Consider the following 21,896-nt stretch of genomic DNA (forward strand, 5'->3'; position numbering starts at 1 on the left):
TTGTACTATTAACCTCAGTATTAACAAATATAGCATTGGAATCAATGAGATATTAAAGAGCATTCTTCAAAGAATAACACTTTTGAGTATCATGACCAAGTTGATGATGATATTGACAAAAAATAAATTGATCAAATGACTTAGGCATTCATTTACTAGTGCCAATAAAATGAATAGAAGGAAGTTTAAGAATGTTAACATTAATCAACTTTGTTGTCACCCCAGGCAAAGATTTAGATAAAGTAGTGTATTTTCAATTAGGATGATACACAAAGGAGAAAGTGGTTTTACCTTTAGATGTGGTAGCACTTGATTATTAATTGTGTTTGTTAATTATTTAATATTTATGTAGGTATTAGTATTAGAAAACTTGTTTTTATGAACACCAATATCACTCTTACCAATAGTATTAGGAGCTATTGGAGTGGTGCTCTCAAGGTGGTTCACTTGTAATTGATAATGGTGAAGTATTACATACAGATGTGAGGAGGAGGTATACTTGGTAAGGGAAATCTTATCGCTAATGTCTTTTTTCAAATTAGAAATGAAAATGCATTGAATATTATAATTAGGTACATGATAAGATATTTGACCATACAAATGTTTGAATCTACCAATAAAGTCATTAACTTTTTCTTTAACATTTTTCTTACAATGCATCAGATCAATCTAAAAAATTTGAGGACTAATGCAAGTTATGGTCTTCTGAAGTTGGGCCAACTAAAATTTCCAAAATAAATGTCATAATTGATTTGAGCAGAATCTATATGTAAATTTAGGGTTGGTTGGCCTCAAGGGTTAGGGTTTGATGTCTAGAAAATTCATGGGTGGTGTGAAATTTCCTATATAAGGAAGGCTCATAGATTGTCTAGGACAACTCTGGGAGATAGTTCGTAGCTCTATATTGAAAATTATTGTAGGGAAGGCACCTATGTGGGTTTGCATTTGGTATTTTAAACTTTTGTAATTCCTCATTTGCAATGATAATAAAAAACCCATATTTCTTTCATGCAAATTGTTGTTATTTCTTTGTCTCTGTTATGTGTTTGTGGTATTAAGCGGAGAACCCTTCATCATATTCTCACATTAACTCATAGTATTATCCTAAATAGAGTCAACGTGAAAGCATGCTTTTTCTCTTACTTGAATCAATGGAGGTTTTTTGTTTTCATTAGTCATCACTTGATGTCAAAAATTATTAGACAGTTATGAGGATTAGATCGAGTAAAATTTGTTACAAATAAGAAATTCAATTTGCACATTTTTAGATCTATATATATAATAAAGTGAAATGCACTTGATGAAATTTTAAAAGAATCAAAACAAAATATTTTACCTTTCACTTCCCAAAATAACACTTTTTGTATGTTGTGTCCTCACTAGCGAAACGATAATATGTTGGCTTTCCCACATAAACCTCCAAATTTCCAATCCACCTTTTGAATTTACTAAGGTTACTATTGAAGGATCTTCCTTGTCCAATTATTTACTCCAAATAATTAAAAGGACTACACTATTTTTAGTTCCTTGTACATCTATCAAATGAATTTGGCTCTCATAGCACTATTCTGCTCACTATCCTCCTGAAGCCCACTCCCCTTAGCTCCTGGGTTGACATTCTGAGTTGCATCAAATTAACGAGATCTTACTTTCATCCCACAACCCTTCCCAAGTCTATTTATTCTCTTGGATTCCATAATAGGGGTATAATATTTTTCTCTAGTATATTATCTTGATTTATATTAGCATTCCTAGTTACCAAGGGTTGCATCACTATTTTCCTAGTTTATATAGTGTTTTTATTGTTTATCTTTCAAATTCATGATTTTTATGTTTATCTAACCACTGGACTATTTAAGCATACATATCAATATTATACATGTAAATAAAAGCATATATATCAATATTGTTGGATAAAACCGATGTTGATAAATGAAAGGGATATATTGTTGGATATAAGTGATGCTAATGAGGAACAAGGTTTGAAGTGAGCTATGAGTTCTATGTAGAAGAGTTAGACCAATTGTTATATTTCCATTGATGTCAACATGTTTCAAAGTACTAATTCATTTAAGTTGCAATCGTCTAAAGGATTTGGTGTTGAATAGAGAAGTGTAAGGTAAACTTAGAAGCTGAAGTGAATAAGTAATGTTGAGTATGTGATATTAAATGGGAAACTTATTAATTGGTCTATGGTAAGATAATATTGATTTGATTATTTTACATGATCTAATGAAGAGTTAAGATGATGCAAAAGAAAACTATTTTGGTTGGTAAGGAAGGAATGAAGTTCTGAAGTAAAAAGATAAGTAATCAATAAGGTACATTGAGCTGGAAATGAACATCAGTAGAAGAAGGAGAAATAAGGTTATGTAAGATAAGTTAACACTAACCAAGCAATTATAGTGTTACTTGAGTGAGGATGGATAATGAACGAGAACAATGATAACCGAGTGTAGTATTAACTAAGTGATGTGATGTTTGGTGAAGCAAGAACATAGGTTCTAGTAAAAGATGGACAATTTACAAGAGATTGAGTAAAGAACAACATCAAGAAAAGATCTAGACTATTCTAGAAGATTCCAAGAAAAAGACAAAGTCAGCTAGCAAGATCGACAAATGGAATAAATAAGGAAAGATAAAATGGTAAATATTTGAAGTGTGTTTAGTGATCTAAGGTAAAGCACAAAGTTTGGGGTTAAAGCATTTTATCAAGTGTCTAGATCTAGTGTACTTGAGCTAGAAATATTGATCGACAATTATTACTAAGCAAAAAAAACTGATGAATGTGATGAAGTGGCAAAAATTTATCTATATAAGAGATAAGAAGGTAAATGTTGTTAGTCAAGTTGTTGATAAGGTGATGTTAAAGTTGCTAAGTGAATTCATCATACCGATTAGATCTAAAGTGCACAGTGAAGAGGATTGATGATGTTGATGTGATGGCCAGTCAGTGAGCAATAGATATGGGTAGAAGAGATATTTGAACAAGCAAAGTAAGCTACATATTTATCAAATCATTTAACTATTACTCTCTAACCATTGTAGCAAAAAATCTCTTAACTAAGTGTATTGAACAATCTTTATTTGTTAACTCTTTTATGGCGACATTCTATTTAATGTTTGTAAGTCCTTTATATAGTCCACTCATTGAAGGGTGATAAGGTCTAAATTATCTTTGGTGAAAATCTCCTAACAAGGGCACACATAGCAGGGTGCTTTAACCTTTGACAAGGTTGGCTCCTAACCAAGCTCACTTCAAAAGAGAAATTATTTCAAGTGACTAGTCCTAGGTGGTTTTTACCCTAAGTAGGATTTCACATTAAAAATTCTTGTGTCAATGTGTGGATGAATATTTTACATGTTATTTTATGTTTAAATGTTGAAGCTTTTAATATTGTTGTAAGTCAATTAATGAAGCTAATACTCTGTAGGAAATACAATTTTGTTTACTAATTTAAAGTTGATGAAGTTAATATATTTACTGAGTTGATTATTGAGAAGTTATTAAAGTTGTTATAAGTGTGGTGAAATATTTCAAAAGGATTGAGGATAAATGATTCACCCCTTCTCATTTATCTAACAATTGGTATCAAAGCTTCACTACTTGGAGGAACAATTTTGAAAGACTTGATATAAAGATACAAAGATGTATAAGATAGAGGTGTGAAAGTTGAAAAGGAAAACTTCTCATCATGGAAAAGAAGGATGAGGTTGTACTTGTTTGGAATTAGAGAATCTTCATTATACTACTTGGAAAACCAATACACATAGCCACCCCCGGACATATGATAGTTGTGTAGATGAGAGAAAAGAAAGAACACAACTCCTTGTGATAGAGATTGTTTCTTCCCTAAATGATGTTGAATTTGATGATACGAAAGATTTTGTTGCTACAAAGGAAATGTGGGACAAACTTATACTAGTGCATGGAGGAGATCAGAATGTGTTGAGAGAAAAAGTTGAAAGTTTAAGAGGAGAGTTTGATGATATGAAAATGCAAGAAGGTGAGAATATTGTGAAATAAAATAACCAAATCAAGGAAGTGGATAATGATATCAAAGGAGCTAGTGGAACCATATGTGAAGAAGTTGTGGTAAGTAAAGTTATTAGAAATCCATTACCTATCTATGTTATTATATTTTCCACCATTCAAGAGCTTAGATCTATACCTGATAATGTTATTACATTTGATGCTTTAGTCGATAGATTAAGTGCATTTGAACTAAACAATTTTGATAATTATTTACCAAAGATTGAAACTACTTTCAAGTCATTACTAACCATTAGTAGTTCAAAAAAAGAAAAGAGCTCACATTGTAAACAATATGATAGTGACTATGAATCAAAAGACAAAGATCTAAAAGAGCTTAAGGCACTACTAATAAGGAGGATACCTAGAGGAAAATGAAAGTATAGAGGAAAATTGCCTTTGATATGTTTAAAATGTAACAAGGTTGGTCATATTGTAGCTAGATGTCTTGACAGGAATAATTTTGAGAAGAATCACAAAAGGGAGAATAGATACCAATAAAATAGAGATTACAAGAATAGAGGAAAGAATCCTTGTTACCTAGCTGATGAATAGGTCACCAAATATGAGATTGTTAATCAAGATGATGGTGAGGAAGTTGTATATGTTGCATTGAAAAATGATTCTAATGATGAAGTGTATGAAGATGAAAATGCTCTCATTTCTCAAGTTAGTGAGAGTGATACATAGATTGTTATAAAAATCTATTAACAATAAAGCTCCCTCAATGTAATGGCAAAGAGGTAGCGGAAGCCAAGGTTTTAAGACCATGATGGAAGACATCACCTGCAGCTAGGTAGAGATCATTGAAATGGGGTTATGCTTCCATGGAAGCCATCATGGTCCCAGGTTGAATCTCATTTTGGGCATAGGGAGATTCAGTGAGGAGATGACTAGAACAAGGAAGAGGAATTTGCACCGCAAAGGGAAGATTTGTTTATTTCTCAAGATAGGATAGCTAGAAACAAATGGAAGTGGGTCATGAAGGAGGAAGAAAGGTAGATGAAAGCATCACCTCTAACCAAGGACTCCCCAATGACTGTGGAAAATAAGTCGATTAACATTCAAATAGATTCAGAAGAGTGGAAGACCATAGTTTCATTGTCAAGGGATAGGGCCTTTTTTATGAAATGGGGGGGAGGATGGTAATCCCTAATAAAAATGAAAAAATGGGTCAAAGATACGTGGGGAACAAAGACCACAGTCAAGAAATTGACTAATGGCTTCTTTCTAATCATAATGGACTCTAAGTAGGAGAAAGCTAGGGTAATTTTCAATGGACCTTTTTTGATGGAGGGAGTGGGTTTCTTCATTAAAGACTAGGTTCCCAACTTTAACCCTAAACAAGCAAAGGTGGAAGAGGTGTCGATTTGGATCAAATTGTATAATCTCCCTCGTGAATATTGGGATAAGGATTTTTTAAGATGATAGGTGATAAATTAGAAACATCTCTCAAAGTGGACGAAGCAATAAAGGAGAAAGATTTTAGTCAATATGCAAGGATTTGCATCATGTTGAAACCCTATCCCCTACTCCCACATGCAATAGAGAATAGAACAATAGAGGGTTAATTGTGGCAGGAGATTGAGATTAAAGAAGCCATTAGTCAATGCAAAAGCTACAATATCTGGGGTCACTTGTTGGAAGAATGCATGGTCAAAATGAAGGGCAAGGAGTAGGTGGGGAGTGGGACCAATGTGGTTGCCAAGGACCCAGACCCATTAGGAACAACAAGAGAGGTTGAACCCCTAAAGGATGATGGTAATTTTGAGACTAGCATGGACCTCAAACTGGCTAAGGGAATGGAATGCCCCCAGGATAAGGAAGATGATAGATTGGATATTTTAGAATTTGAATTCCCGAGGGAAGATACCACCAACTTCAATTTGCAAGCCTTTAATAGGGAGATTATTGTAAAGGCAACATAAGAGGACATTAGTAAGGCATCAAAGGGTAGGATAGACAAAATCAATGAACCCATAGTGTGTTCTCAGGAGGAGGTGGAGGATATTGAACGCATCAAGATGTCCAAGATTTCTGACTTTCCAATGGGTCAAGAGGAAGTTGATGGGGATAAATTTCTTTCATCACCCATTAAAACGGTGGTTCCTTACTTGGGGGATTCTAGAGATTGAGGAACTTCTAGGATAAGGTGAATCAGCTAAAGAGGATGGCCTAGGTATTCTAAATCTACGCACCATCTTATAGTAAAAAAAAAAAAGGAGAAGAAGAAGCATGAAGGATCAAAGAAGAAAAAAGGGAGGAAAATTAATCAACAACTTCTTGCTTATGTGGGGAATATGCAAGGTTAAACCTGTTTGAGATATGGGAGGGACATTGTCTCTCCTGGGTAGGCATAAAGCTACTCATGTGGAATGTTAGGGTTGCAATGCCCCTAACAAGAGGCATTTGATTAAGCAATCCCTTTATCAAACAAAAGAGAACATTGTGTGCATTTAGGAAATAAAGATGGAAGTTGACAAGACAACTAAAGTTTTTGGAGTTAGACATAAATGGTCAATTTTTTTTTGTAAAGGCGGTTGGGACTTCAAGAGGGTTGAGTATCCTTTGGAATCCAAGGCTCCTCAAGGGAGATCCCATTTTGAAGAAAAGGTATTGGCAAGAATTTTTCTTTTCCTCCTTGACAGTAAACTTCTCAAGGGTGCTGATTAATGTTTATGGACCTACTAAATCTAAGGAGAAGAAGGTTGTTTGGGTAGAGATATGAACCTTTTGTGCCACTTTCAGAAATGAATTAAGGGTAATTATTGGAGACATCAATGCTACCCTAAGTTTGATGGATAAGAAGGGGGATGCCTATTCTCTGGGTACTGTGCAAAATGACTTCCATCATTTTGTATAGAATAACATGCTCTAGGAAGCACCTATGAAAGGTGGTCACTTCACATGGACAAATAGAAGGAAAGGTTTTTTCACATATAACAGAAAGACAGGAAAGAATCTTCTTGTTAGGGGAATGACAACCTTTGCCTATTGTTTTCAAAGGGAGAATATTGGGCTTGTCAAGCTCTGATCATTTCTTGATTTCCCTATGGTGCAACAAGATAGCATCCCAATCTAATGTCCTTTTAAATTTGAATTGATGTGGTTCAGGGATAAAGGATTCCATGATAAGGTACAACACCAGTGGGCCAATGCGCTGGATGTGGAAGGCAATGTTTCTTTCCAATTTCTCTCCAAACTTAGGCATCTAAAGAAAAAGTTTAAGGAGTGGAATAAACTTCATTTTGGGAATATCTTTCAGGTGAGAGAAAGTTTAGAGGAAAACCTAACCACTCTAAACAGTAGAGTTTTAGATTTTGCGATGGATGAGGTTGACTTCCAAATGAAGCAAGATTTGTTGGTCAAGTATCAAGAATTTTTAAAAAGGGAGGATATATTCTTTAAACAAAAGTCAAAGGAGAATTGGTTGAAGGCTAGAGATAGAAATACTAAATATTTCCATAGTTTGATGAAAGTCAAAAGCAGTGTTAACCATATACTCTCCATTGAGGATAAAAATGGTGTTCTTTTGGAGGACATGGATAGCATAAATAAAGAAGTTGTTGACTTCTTGTTTAATCTTTGGTAGGAGGAACAGATAGATAGAAGAATGGAAAAGGAGAAGATCTTGGGTGTAATTCCACACATGATCTCTAAAGAAGATAATAAAATGCTCAAGGATCTTATTAAGATGAGTGAATTCAAAGAAACTATTTTCAGGCTAGGTGGAGATAATGCACTTGGTCCCGATGGCTTCTAGGCCTTCTTCTACCAAAAATTCTAGGAATTTCTGAAGGAGGCATTTTTGGCTATGGTAGAAGAATCAAGGAGAGAAGGGTTCATTTTGAGAGACTTCAACAACACACTCATTTCTCTCATCCCAAAGAAAACTCACCCAACAAGGTATGTGGAATTTAGACCTATCTCACTTTGTAATACATATAACAAAGATTATAGCAAATAGGATGAAAGTATTTTTGGATTATATTATCTCCTTGGAGAAAAGTGGTTTCACACCAAACAAAAGTATAGTGGATGTTATCATTGTGGAACATGAGGCAATTCATACTGCTAGTAAATGCAAAGAGAGGAAAATGATGCTCAAACTAGAAATTCACAAAGCTTATGAAAGCGTTGATAGGGGATTCTTAATTGACATAATGAGGATATTTAGTTTTGTTGAATATTGGCTCAAGTGGGTCAAGAGTATGATCTCCAATTTTAGAGCATCAGTGTTAGTGAATAGCAATCCTTAGGGGTTTTAGTACTAGCAATGACATTATACATGGAGACCCTATGTCACCATTCCTGTTTATCATCTTGGTGGAGGTTTAGGGTAGATCTATCTCAAAGAAGCAGGATATGGGATCTTGGAAAGGGATCCTAATTATGAATGGGATCGAGGCTTCTATCCACTCCTAGTTCATGAATGATACTTGCCTCTTTGGGGAGGTGCCGATGGCAGAGGCAAAAGTTATGAAACAAGTTCCAGATGACTACAGTTTGGCCTTGAGATAGCCTATCAATTAGCATAGGTCAAACATTTATTTTTTAACACAGAAGTGGGGTCCTAGAGGATAATTGCAAAGTCCTTTGGAGTAAGAACTGCTACACTTCCAAGGAGATTTTTAGGCACATCTTTGTTTGGTGGTGCAAGGAAAGGTCCCATCTAGAAAAACTTGGTAGAAGAGTGTAGAAAAAGGATGGATAGTTGGAAGGGGCAGTGGCTTACATTAGTAGGGAGGATTATCACACTTAGGGTAGTTATATTGGCCATTCTAGTTTACTCTATGGCATGCTTCAAAATTTCAAAGAAAGAAATTCAAACTATTGCGAGAAGCATGTGAAAATTCTCATGGAATGCATTGCAAGATCGAGAAAAGATTTCCCTCATGGCTTGGTCAAAAATATGTAGACTAAGAGGTGGGGGAGGTGCTAGGATACGTGACTAGACTTTCCTAAATATTTCCCTTGGAGCTAAATTAATATGGTAGGTGTTTAGTGTAGGCAATCGGAGGTGGGTCAATATTCTTAAAGCCAAACATTTAGATAGCATGGAGGATGACTAAATATTGGTAATGGCAGATCTGCCTTGGGGTTCATAAATTTAGAGCTTCCTAATGAATTACTAATATTTAATCATAGAACACTTAAACATGGAAAATTGGGAATGGTGCGAAGGTGGATTTCTAGAGAGACTCGTCTAATGGGGGACAACAATTGGACTAGTTAGGAGTCTGAGAACACCTTATTGAAGTTACTCAACATCAATGGGGTATCAAAGTTAAAGATTACATGGAGAACTTAAACTCTAATAGAGCCACACCAAGGTAGTAGAAGGAGATTTCTACTTTGAATTTGAATGATGAAGATAAGGAGAGGATGGATCAGATCTTTAAGGATAGAGTGCTAGTTTTGTTTGAGAACAAGGATCAATTGATTTGGAGCAGTTCCAAGAGTGGCAAGTATACAGTCAAAATTGGATATCAACTTTTAAAGGGTATTCACAATCAAATGTTGTGATGTGGAGCCTAATCAAACTCATAGTTTATCCGGCATAGTTTTCTACCCATATTATTTCTATGAGGTTTGGGGGTAGTGCCCCCAAGATAGGGTTAAGGGGCAACACCCTTAAGGGGTCCTGGGGCAGTTCCATTCATCTTACAAGTAATTTAGCTCTACATTTAAAGAAAAAACACATACAGTTGTGGTACCATTTCATTTAGTCAATTTTGGATGATGGATAGTTAAAGCTGAAGAAGATACATATAGATGATGATCCAACATATATGTTTACAGAGGTAGTGACAAGGGAGACATTGAACTCCTTTTCAGCTTTGGTTGGTCTTCTAGATTGAACAAAATAAAAGAACAATAGAGTCCAAGGTGGTTTGATATATTCTAGTGGGGTTGAGGGGAAACTCCCTCGCGAGGGTTTTCGGGGGTAGTGCTCCCGAAGAAAAAAAAAAATGACCTTATATTGTAAAAGGCATCAGCTACTATTTTTCTATTTGATGACTTATTATATCCCTAATTGTGTAAGTGATAAAAAACTTGTATAAAAAGGTTTAGGGTCAGAGATTTCATAATGTAATGGTGATATTGTAGCTTCTTGTGATGGTATTGAGCTGTAAGAGATTGGAGATTGTAATCACTGGATAATAATAATATTGGACTTGCTATTGGTGGATGTAGCCTAGGGATTTGGTGAACCACATTGAATCCTAGTGTCTTGTGTTCTCTTTTGTAAGATCTATTATTTTCTGATATTGTTTATATTTACATGTAATTGTTATTTCTGTTTGAGGTTAATCCTAACAAGTGGTATCAGAGCTAGATAGTCATCATTTGTTTTAGCTAGATCATCATCATTTATTTTTTTTCTTAGTGATCCTCTGTAGGAAGGTCTCATGGTTGAGTTGGAGCGATGGAAAATGAGGCTAAGCTGAGGGTTGACAAGTTTAATGGGTAGAACTTTCAGTTATGGAAGATGCAAATGGAGGACTATCTCTATTAGAAGGATTTGTGGAAGCCATTGAAAGGAAATTCTAAACACCAATGAACTATGACAAATGAGGAATGGGAGATTTTAGACAAAAAGGTACTTGGAAGCATTCAATTATGTCTGGTGCCATCAATGAAATTTAATATTACAAAAGCAAAGATGACAAAAGAGTTGATGGAAACGCTAGCAAAATTGTATGAAAAGTCCTTCACTTCAAATAAGGTATTTCTCATGAAGTGTTTATTTAATATGAAAATGGCAGAAGGTGGATCTATTGTAGATCATTTAAATGAGTTTAATACCATTACTAGTCGGTTATATTCTATGGGTATTAATTTTGATGAAGAAATTACGGCTCTCTTGATTTTGTGTTCTTTGCCTAAAAGTTGGAATGTCTTGGTAATGGTTGTGAGTAATTCTATTTCTAGATCTAATACCCTAAAATATGATGATGTGATTGGTGTTATTTTGAGTGAGGAAACTCATAGGAAAACCTTAGGTGTGGATCTACATCAAGAAGTGCTTTGAACACACAAAGTAGAAGTAGAATGACTGAGAGAGAAAATAATTTCAAAAATTATGGGAAATCAAGAGGAAAGTCAGAGGGGAAGAGGTCTCAATCTAGATGACTGAGAGATTACTGGTACTATGGGAAACTAGGGCATTAGAAGAAAGATTGTTGGACTCAAAAGAAAAATGAAGGAGATAAACCAAAAGAGAACAAGGAGGCAAATGCGATAAGTAACAAATTTGAAGAGGATGCTTTGCTTCTATCTTTAGAAAGTGTTGATGATTCATAGGTTTTAGATTCTAGTGCTTCATTTCATGCTACACCTCATAGAGGTTATTTTATTGATTATGTCCAAGGGGATTTTGGGCTTGTTTATTTGGGGGATAATGAACCTTGTTAAATTTTTGGAAAGGGAAAAGTTAGGATTAAGTTGCAAAATGGTAATCATTGGCTACTACATGTAAGACATATTCTAAGGCTAAGTAGGAATTTAATTTTAGCAGGGCAACTTGGTGATGATGGTTGTGTAGTTACTTTTGATGGTAAAAATTGGAAGGTTTCAAAAGGTTCCCTTGTAGTAGCAAAAGGTGTGAAAGTAGGCACCTTATATCTTTGTATGGGTCATATTGTTCCTTCTACTTTGATTGTTTTAGAGAAAAATGAATGTTCAGGAATAGTTGTTGTAGTTAAGCAGCGAGAACAAATAGCTGCTATAGATTCTGATACAATGTTGTGGCACAATATATTTGGGCACATGAGTGAGAAAGGTATGAAAGTACTTCATTCAAAGAAAGTTTTACTAGGTCTAAAATGTATCAATATGGATTTTTGTGAAAGTTATTTGTATGGAAAACAAGAGAGAGTGAGTTTTATGTAGATTGGGAAGGAGAAGAAAAGTGAGAGATTAAAGCTTATGCAAATAGATATATGGGGACCGGCTCAGGTATCTTCCCTTGGTGGTTCTCATTATTATGTTACATTTATTTATGATGCAACTAGAAAAGTATGGGTTTATTTCCTTAAACATAAATTTGATGTATTTCAAACTTTTAAGAAATGGAAATGCTTTATTGAAAATAAGACTGGAAAGAAATTAAAATATCTCTGATCTGATAACGGTGGTGAGTATTGCAGTCATGAATTTGAAGATTAGTGCTCCACTAATGGTAGTCATAGACAAAAAACTATGCCAAGGACTCCATAGGAAAATGGAGTGGCTGAACACATGAATAGGACTATAATGGAGTGTGCAAGAAGCATGAGGTTGCATGCAGGGTTGCCCTTAAACATGTGGATGAAAGCCATCAATACTATTGTATATTTGATTAATAGAAGTCCCTAAACTCCTTTGGGTTGTGGTATTCTAGAGGAAGCATGGACTGGTAAGAAGGTGAGTTATTCTTTTCTCAAAACCTTTGGTTGTGAAGCATTCACTCATATAGATTTTGAAAATAGAACCAAGCTAGAAGATAAGTCAAAGAAATGTGTATTTTTTGGATATGGCATTGAGAAATCTAGTTATAGGCTTTGGGATTTTGAAAATCATAAAATTGTAAGAAATAGGGATGTCATATTCAATAAGAAAGTGTTGTACAAATATCTATTGTAGCAACATGAGAAGAAAGGAGATGATTATGTAGTGCTAGATGATACTCCAAAAGATGATGTTCCAGCCACTCCTCATGATCTACAACAACCATAACAACAATACCTACACACCCCAATGAATGTTAGACAGTCAAAAAGGTTAAGTAGACCTCTAGAAAGATTTTCTCCTTCCTTGTATTCTATATTACTTACTGATGTTGGTGAACCTGAATGTTATAATGAAATTGTGCAGGTGGATACAAAGATTTAGTGGGAGTCTACAATGAAAGATGAAATGGACTCTTTGTTAAAAAATAAGACATGGGATTTATGCAAGTTGCTTGCAGGTAAAAGGGCTTTACAGAATAAATGGGTTTATAGGTTAAAAGAAGAGGATCGAGGTAAGCAATGATTTAAAGCCAGGTTAGTGCTAAAAGGATTTGCATAGAAAAGGGCATTGATTTTGATGATATATTTTCTCTTGTTGTTAAAATGACTTCTATTCACACTATTTTAAGTATTGTGGCTACTGAAGATTTTCATTTGGAGTAGCTCGATGTTAAAACAATCTTCCTTCATGGTGATTTGATGAAGAGATATTTATGGCACAACCATAGGGATTTGAGGTCAAAGGTAAGAAGAACTCAGTGTGCAGATTGAAGAAAAGTTTATATGGTTTGAAGCAAGCAACTTAACAATGGTATCTAAAATTTGATAGGTTTTGTGATGACCCCTTTTTAACCCTTTGACCTAAAATTCAAAATTTGGGCATAAGTTAGGGAGTCATCCAAAATTAGTGCAAACCTATGACCATCATTGTTATTAAAAGTTTGAGGAGATGATCATTTCATTTAATTTACTTAGTTTATTTGGAAGATTTCTTCTTATAGTACTAGACAACCTTCTCTTTCCTGGTTACGATCATCTCGAGGTGGTAGATTGACGGTGCAGAGGGTGCGTGAAACAAGCTACAAGCGGTTCCCTGGAGGATATCTGTCAGGTGCTCAAATTTACTTTGCCTCTCCCTCCACCAACTCCTTATCTTCGAATTTTGTAATTCGGATGAGAGATAGACTCTCTACACTACAATTGAAATGCATTCCTGGTGTTATTTAAATCTTTAAGAATATATATTTTGTTATAATATACCAGTGTTCCTTTTAATGCAATATTTGTTTGTATGCCATATATTTATATCTATTCTGATGTGTATATATATATATCTATATCTATATATATATATATATATACATATATATATATACATATATATATATATATATATATATATATATACATATATATATATATATATATATATATACATATACATTAAACATATTAAATGACTTTATCATGTATTTACCCTTAATGAAATCTCAATATAATTCAATGTTCATTCTTCTATGCAAGAAATTAATATCGATTATTTTTTGTTTAATTTCATTAATCACCATTCATCTATATTCTCAAGTATCAAATTGAATATATATATATTCATGCGTTAAAGTATATTAGTCATTAGCTATGAACAGATTTAATTATATCTATTCCCTTAAGCATGGTATGGAATGAATATGTATTTGAAAGTGGAATTAATAGATTATTCATACCTAAAGAATATTCGCTTGTGTCCTTGGGTACTGTGGACAGTACCAACATCCAATCTTTGCTCAAAGACTGAGGTACTTGGTTGACGTAGAGACCATGGTATCTGTTTGTACCTTCGATGAGTATGTTGTACTTTGGCACAGGACTGTATATGTGGTGGTTTAATAGTTTGTTCCTATTTCTTTCTTCTTCTTTTTTGCACCTTTTTCCCATATCCTTTCGCCATTAACCTAACCCTAATAAACACCATTTGGAGCAGACATGAATGAAAAGTCACGCCCTAAAATATATGTTTAATCATTGTTTATTTTCATGTTATACTTATTAATTAGATTTATGTTCTTATTTGCTTTTAGCATAGTCTATAAAGTTATAGTATTTATAGCTTATGGTAAGGATATTTGTAGCTATATATATAAAAGTGCTAGTATATTAATTGGAAAGTATTTGTAGTTAATAGATTAGGGTTTTTGGATTAGAAAAATATTTTATAATACAAGAGAGATGAATGATCAACACTTTTTTCTCGGTGACCATTGATATAATATTAATATTATTAATCCATTAAGATTATAATAATTTTTATGCTATTGATGGATATAATTTTAACAATAGTGTTATCACAATAATGCCTTTAAGATATTAACTCAAACAATAAAACAAATATAAGTATATGTTTTTTATGAAGAAAGAATACATTAATCATGATTATCCATTTTAATCTCCAAAAGATATGATGGATCAGAACAATTATTAATATTAGTTTAATAATTGTTTAACTTATAATAGTTTAGATTATAATTATTAAATCATATTTTAGCTTTGATTAATTATCTTATATTACCTTTTAATAGTATTATATTATATTTTATTATAATCATCCTTAATTAAAATATTCCTTCTTGTTATATTATAATATGATTATAATATATTTAATAATAATAATAATAATATAACAATATTACAATATTATTATCATATTATGTTTTTGTTGTTAATTATTCTTTCTTGTTACTATCATATTATAATATTATGATCAACATGATTATTATAATATTATGCTTTCTTTTAAGATTATAAAATTAATTATTTCTTTAACTTATTATATTATTAAATTTTATTAGTAAAATAGGGGACATGAAAGGTTTATGCATGAGAATGGATACAATATGTGTCATTCAGATCATTGTGTTTATTTTAAGAGGTTGGATGATGACAGCTACATTATTTTATGTTCATATGTTGATGATATGCTTGTAGCTGAGTCTAACATGGATCATATTAAGGGGTTAAAGGAACAATTAGCACATTCATGTGCTATGAAGGATTTGGGGGCAACAAAACAAATTCTTGGTATGAATATTTGCAGAGATAGGAAGAACAAAAAATTAACACTATCTCAGGCTAATTATATTGCAAAGGTGTTGCAACATTTCTCTATAGAGAATGCTAAAGCTATCATCATACCTTTACTTGGTCATTTGAAGTTGACTAAGGAGATGTGACCAAAGACATAAGAAGATGAGGATAAGATGTCCAAGGTACCTTATGCTTTAGTTGTAGGAAGCTTGATGTATGCTATGGTATGTACTATGTTGGATATTACACATGTAGTGGGAGTTGTTAGCAGGTATATGAGTCATCCAGGAATTGAGCATTGGAATGTAGTTAAATGGATTCTCAGATATTTGAGAGAAACATCTAGTAATTGATTACATTTTGGGGGCTCTACTACTAATTTATAGGGATATGTTGACTTAGATTTGGTAGGGAATGTTGATACCAGGCAGAGTACTACAGGTTATGTATTTACTGTTGGTGGGGCAACAGTTAGCTAGGTTTTAGGTTATAGAAGGTTAATGCTTTATCCACTACAGAGGTAGAGTATGTTGCTGCTACATAGGCAACCAAGGAAATGATGTGGCTTTAGTTCTTCCTAGAAGAATTTGGACACCCTTAGAAGGATAATGATTTGTTTATAGATAGTTAGAGTGTCATTCATCTTGCAAAGAATTCAGTTCTACATAACACATACAACTGTCGTACCATTTCATTCAGTCAGTTTTCGATGATGGGCAGTTAAAGCTAGAGAAAATACATATAAATGATAATCCAATAGATATGTTTACCAAGGTAGTAAAAAGGGAGAATCTAAACTCCTCTTCAATTTCTATTGGTCTTCTAAACTAAACAAAATAAAAGAACAATAGAGTCCAGGGTGGTTTGATATATTCCGGTGGGAGCTACAGGTTTAGCAGTGCTATGACCAGTCTCCAAGTGGGAGGTTATTGTTGTAGAGTCTTATTAGTCTCCAAGTGGGAGATTGTTGTGATGTAGAACCTAATCAAACTTGAAGGTTTATTTAGTGCAATTTTCTACCCATATTATTTCTATGAGGTCAAGGGATAGTGCCCTTGTGGGGCCTTGGAGCAGCGCCCCAAGTGCCCTCCCTATCGTAGTAAAGGGTGGGGTCGAGGGGCAATGCTCCCATGGAGGCTTTTAGGGGCAGTGCCCCCGAAGCTAAAAATGACTTTATATTATAAAAGGCGTATGATGCTATTTTTCTATTGGATGACTTATTCTAGCCCTAATTGTGTAAGCGGTAAAAAGATTGTATAAAAAGGCTTAGGGTTTGGGATTTCATTATGTAATGGTGATATTGTAGCTTTTTGTGGTAGTTTTGAGCTGTAAGGGATTGCAAATTGTAATCACTAGATAATAATAATATTGGACTTGCTATTGGTGGATGTAACCCAGGGATTGGGTGAACTACATTATATCTTGGTGTCTTGTGTTCTCTTCTGTGCAATCTATTATTTTATAATATTGTTTATATTTGTATGTAACTGTTATTTTTGTATGAGGTTAATCGTAACACCAAATCCCATGGGAGAAGAATTTGTGTTGGGGTAGAGCGTGGTTGCCTAAGGCGGGAGCATTCACATGGCTAACAGGCAATGGGAAAATTCTAACTGGAGAAAGATTTAAAAAGATGGGATTCTGGGGCTCTTTGAGATGCCCCCTATGCAAAAATATAGAAGAAAGTATAGACCATCTGCTACTCCACTACAATTTTGTGCAAAAGGCATGGGAAATAGCCAGGATTAAACTTGGTTGGGCTAGTCCATTAATTGCAAAGCTAAAGGGATGGTTGGAAGCTTGGCTAGCCAAGAAGAACAAACAGGTGTTTGCTTCAGCATGGAGGGTAATTCTGGAAATAATGTTATGGGAGCTTTCAAAAGAGAGGAATAGGAGAATTTTTTAGGAAAAGGAGGAGTGACCAAGGTTTGAGCAACAACTAAGAGGGCTATAGCAGAAACAATTTCATCAACACCCTTTTCTCCAAGTTCCCAACACACGATATTCACAAGACATGATGCATATATTCAGTCTTGCTTCAACCATCAAGTACTGGCCCATTAATGGGATTGGTAGGGTTAATCTTATTCCTAAAAGGGAAAGGTATGTTGGACACCACCATAGGAAGGATGGGTTAAAATAAACTTTGACGGGGCTATTAGGGGAAACCCGAAGGTCTCGGGTGTGGTTGTGTAGCAAGAGATTATAAGGGCAACACTCTTAACTTCATGGCCAAATGACTAAATGATAGCATAAATAATGTGGCAAAATGTTGTGTGAAAAAAGAGGGTCTAGTTCTAGGAGCTAAATTGGGCATTTTGAAGAGTCCATCTAGAAGGGGACTCAAAGATAATCATTAATAGAATCAAGAAAGGGAAGCAGATTAAAGGACTATTAATGGACTTTGAAGATTTCAAGGTTTCTCATACCTATCAAGAAGCAAATAGGGTGGCAGACATGTTGGCGAACATGGGTGCAAATGTAGCTATGTGTATGCAGAGTGAAATATTTGAGGACTTTAGACTTCTTGTTTTAGAATAGAGAGATAAAATATTATGAATTGGCCAAAGTTAAAAATAAAGATCTTTACATCCTTGTTGATCACTTGGGGAATGCAATCATGACTCCATTACCCAATGACATTTATCATGTTATGGTATTAGAGATCACAATCTTTAGTGCATGTCAAATTGTGATTTCATTTCTTGGCACCCTAATGTAAGCTTGTTTCTAGAGGGTTACAACAAGTTAAATTAAGAAGGAAGACGAGGAAAAACATAGAGTTTCAAAAAAAAGGCGATGGAAATGGAGGCAAATTTTGTATTGGGCTTAGAGAACCATATGCAAACTTATGATGACAAAATTACAGTTTGACACTTAAAGAACATATTCATATTCAATGATCTAGACTTCTTGGAAAGCATTCAACACACATATGGGCTGGAGTACCTGGATGATTACTAGAAGCAGCATTCAAAATTGGATGTGGTGTCTCCATTTTTGGCACTGGCATTAATGGTGGTTGAAATGAAGGAGGAATTATGCCAGGTCGTAGCAATATGTATTGACCCACAGTGGCTACTGGGGTTGGAAGAGATAGTGGAACATGTAATTTTGGGGGAGGGCATAGATATGGGAGAGGAACCATGGAGATTTATTGGTAGCAGGGAGTCGTCTATTTAACCCCTAGTAGTATGGTCCTTTGCAAGCCCAAAAGGAGTGCATGTCCCAAAGGGAAAGAAAGACTAGAGGAAGATCATGGATTTTCTGGAAGGGAGGATTTGGGTGTCGATGGAGAGTAAGCATGGCTTCATGAAGGCAACACTACGTAAGAGTGTGCTCACTCCAGGACAACCCTTGTGTTATCAGCTCATGAAGAAGAATTAGAAAGAGAGGGGAGAATCCTTGGCAAAGGGCATGTGGGTGGATGTTTCACTGCTTGAAGAGGAGGGATAAAATCACAATAAGCATTGTCGAGTTATGTAGGGGATTCCAAGGTTGAGGTTTGTGTCAGAGGATCATTCCATGCCAACATTCACATGGGAGAAGGCAACTCATTGGTTCAAGGAATAGCTACAGGAAGATGGTGGAGGTTGTCAATGATAGCCAGTGTACACCATTTTGTTTTCCTTCTAGTGATTAAGTAGGTTTGGGCAAACAATGCTTTTGGCAGGGTGTTGATATTCTATAATTTTTTGTAAATAAAAAATATAGCCTTGGGTTTGGGTAGATATATGATAGTAAGGTATTTGGCCAAGCTTTAAAATGATAATACTGTAATTTCTCTCTTTATTATCAATATAAAAACCATCATGTTACATATCAAAAAAAAAAAGTGATACATAGATTATTGATGGTGGTTATTCACATTATATGAATGGTCATATTTATAAATTTGAAAATATTGAACATTGTGATGGTGGATTTTTTAAGCCTAGAAATGATGTTCTATACTCTATGAAAGGAAAAGGTTTTATCATGTTGAAAGAGAATATTAGACGTGGTAATGCTTATTGGGTACAAGGACTAAAATTTGATATGTTTAGTGCGGCTCAATTGAATAAAACAAGTCATCGATTGGAATTTCAAAATAAGAAGGTCAAAATCTATGATGAAGCTAGAAATATGATGGGTACTGGAGGACAAAATAGAGGTAGCATTTTCTACCTAGATTCTACTAAGGATATGTTTTTGATTACAAGGATTAAAGATAGTTTGCTTTAGAGTAAAAGGTTTTGTCATGTGAATTTTGACAACATAATCAAGGTTAATTAGAAGAGAAGAGTGAGATGTTTACCGAGCTTAAGCAAACCTAATACAGTGATGTGTAAGAAAAATCAGATTGGTAAAATGACCAAGTCAAGTTTTAAAAGAAAGTCTTATTCTTCTAATGATGTACTAGAGTTGGTTTGTGCTAATCTTTGTAGACCTATGAAAGTGAAAATTTATTATGGTGATAGATATTTCATACTTTTTGATGAGTATTCAAGAATAATATTTGTGATGTTTCTAAAAGAAAAATCTAATGCATTTGAAATGTCCAAATGGTATAAGGAAAGAGTTGAGAAAGAAACAAGTAAGAAAGAAAAATGTTTGAGATCTGATAGAGAAGGTGAATTCATGTCTAATGAGTTTATTGTATTTTCGTAATTAAAATGGAATAAAGATACAACTCTCTACACTGAGGACTCCACAACATAATGGAATTGTTGAAAGAAGAAACAAATATATTGTTGATTGTGCAAGAACATTGTTGATTGAGAAGGAGGTTGCACAAATATTCTAGAGAGAAGTTATTAATATTGTTGTCTATGCATTGAAATAAGTACAATTGAAGAAAGGTATAAGAAAAACATCTTATGAAATCTGGTATGGGCATACACTAAATGTTAGCTATTTTAAAATCTTTGGAAGTAGATGCTATATTATGAAAGATGCTAGGAATGGAAAGTTTGATTAAAAAAGTGATGAAGGTATTTTCCAAGGTTATTCCACTAGAAGCAAAACATATAAATGTTTGAAAAAAGTTACTAACATACTGGTGGAAAGTGCAAAAGTGAGAATTAATGAGTTTGTATAAAATAATGATGAAGAAAGCAAGAGAGATCTTGAAGACTATTAGAGATTTGTGTATGTACAAGAAGGTTCATTGATTATCCTAACCTAGAAACAGTCAAGAGTCACTAAGTTACAACAAGAAATACCCAAGCAACAACAAGTTGTAACCAAATAATTTGTTGAACCTCCACCAAGTGGAGAAAATGTTGAAGAATAGAGAATCAAGCTAATATTAGCAACGCATGTTAGAAGGAAGCATTCATTGAATAAAATAATTAGAGACAAGGATGTTAGAATATGAAAAGAAGTAAGTTGAGAGATAATAGATGCTTAATTTGTGAATTTGTGCTATAATAGTTGAATATGTACTAAAAAATGAAGATTGGATTAATGCTATGAGTGAAGAGATAGATCAAATAAAGAAGAACAATACTTGGTCACTAGTACCAAAACCAAGGGATAAGAATTTCATTGGTACAAAATGGATTTTCAGAAACAATTTGAATGGGAATGGAGAAGTGATAAGGAATAAAGCAAGATTGGTATGTAAAGGTTATGCACAAGAAGAAGGAATTGAATATGGTGACACATTTTCTCTTGTTGCTAGATTGGAAGGAGTAAGAATTTTTCTTGCATATAGTGCCTAAAAAGGATTTAAGGTATATCAAATGGATGTGAAGTCGACATTTCTAAATAGAATTTAAGAGGAGGAAGTGTACATTGAGGAACCTGAAGGATTTGTGGATCAGAATTAGAGAAACATGGTATGCAAACTAAACAAGGCTTTATATGGATTAAAGAAGGCACCCTGAGCATGTTATGAAAGGTTACATTCATATTTAATGAGAATTGGTTTTGTAAGAACTTGTGAGAATAGTAATATGCATTTGAAAAGTGAATATGATGTTATGATCTTGATTTCTAAAATATTTGTTGATGATATCATATTTATAGGTCATGAACTGATGTATAGAACATGTGTTGATGAAATGAGAAAAGAGTTTGAGATGTCTTCGTTTGGAGACTCAAATTCTTTATTCAATTGAAAGTTCAACAAGTGAAGGATGGTAGATAAATAAATTACTCCAAATATATCAAGGAGATCTTGAAGACATTTGGCATGGAAGATTCAAGACCAATTGGTACAATGATGATTGTAGGCTGAAAATTATTAAATGAATATTATTCTATTGAGGTAAATGAGACAATTTACAGATCTATGATTGGAG

This window comes from Cupressus sempervirens, chromosome 1, assembly GCF_028749045.1.
Source record: "Cupressus sempervirens isolate cs-2001-9-10 chromosome 1, ASM2874904v1, whole genome shotgun sequence".
Lineage (NCBI taxonomy): Eukaryota > Viridiplantae > Streptophyta > Pinopsida > Cupressales > Cupressaceae > Cupressus > Cupressus sempervirens.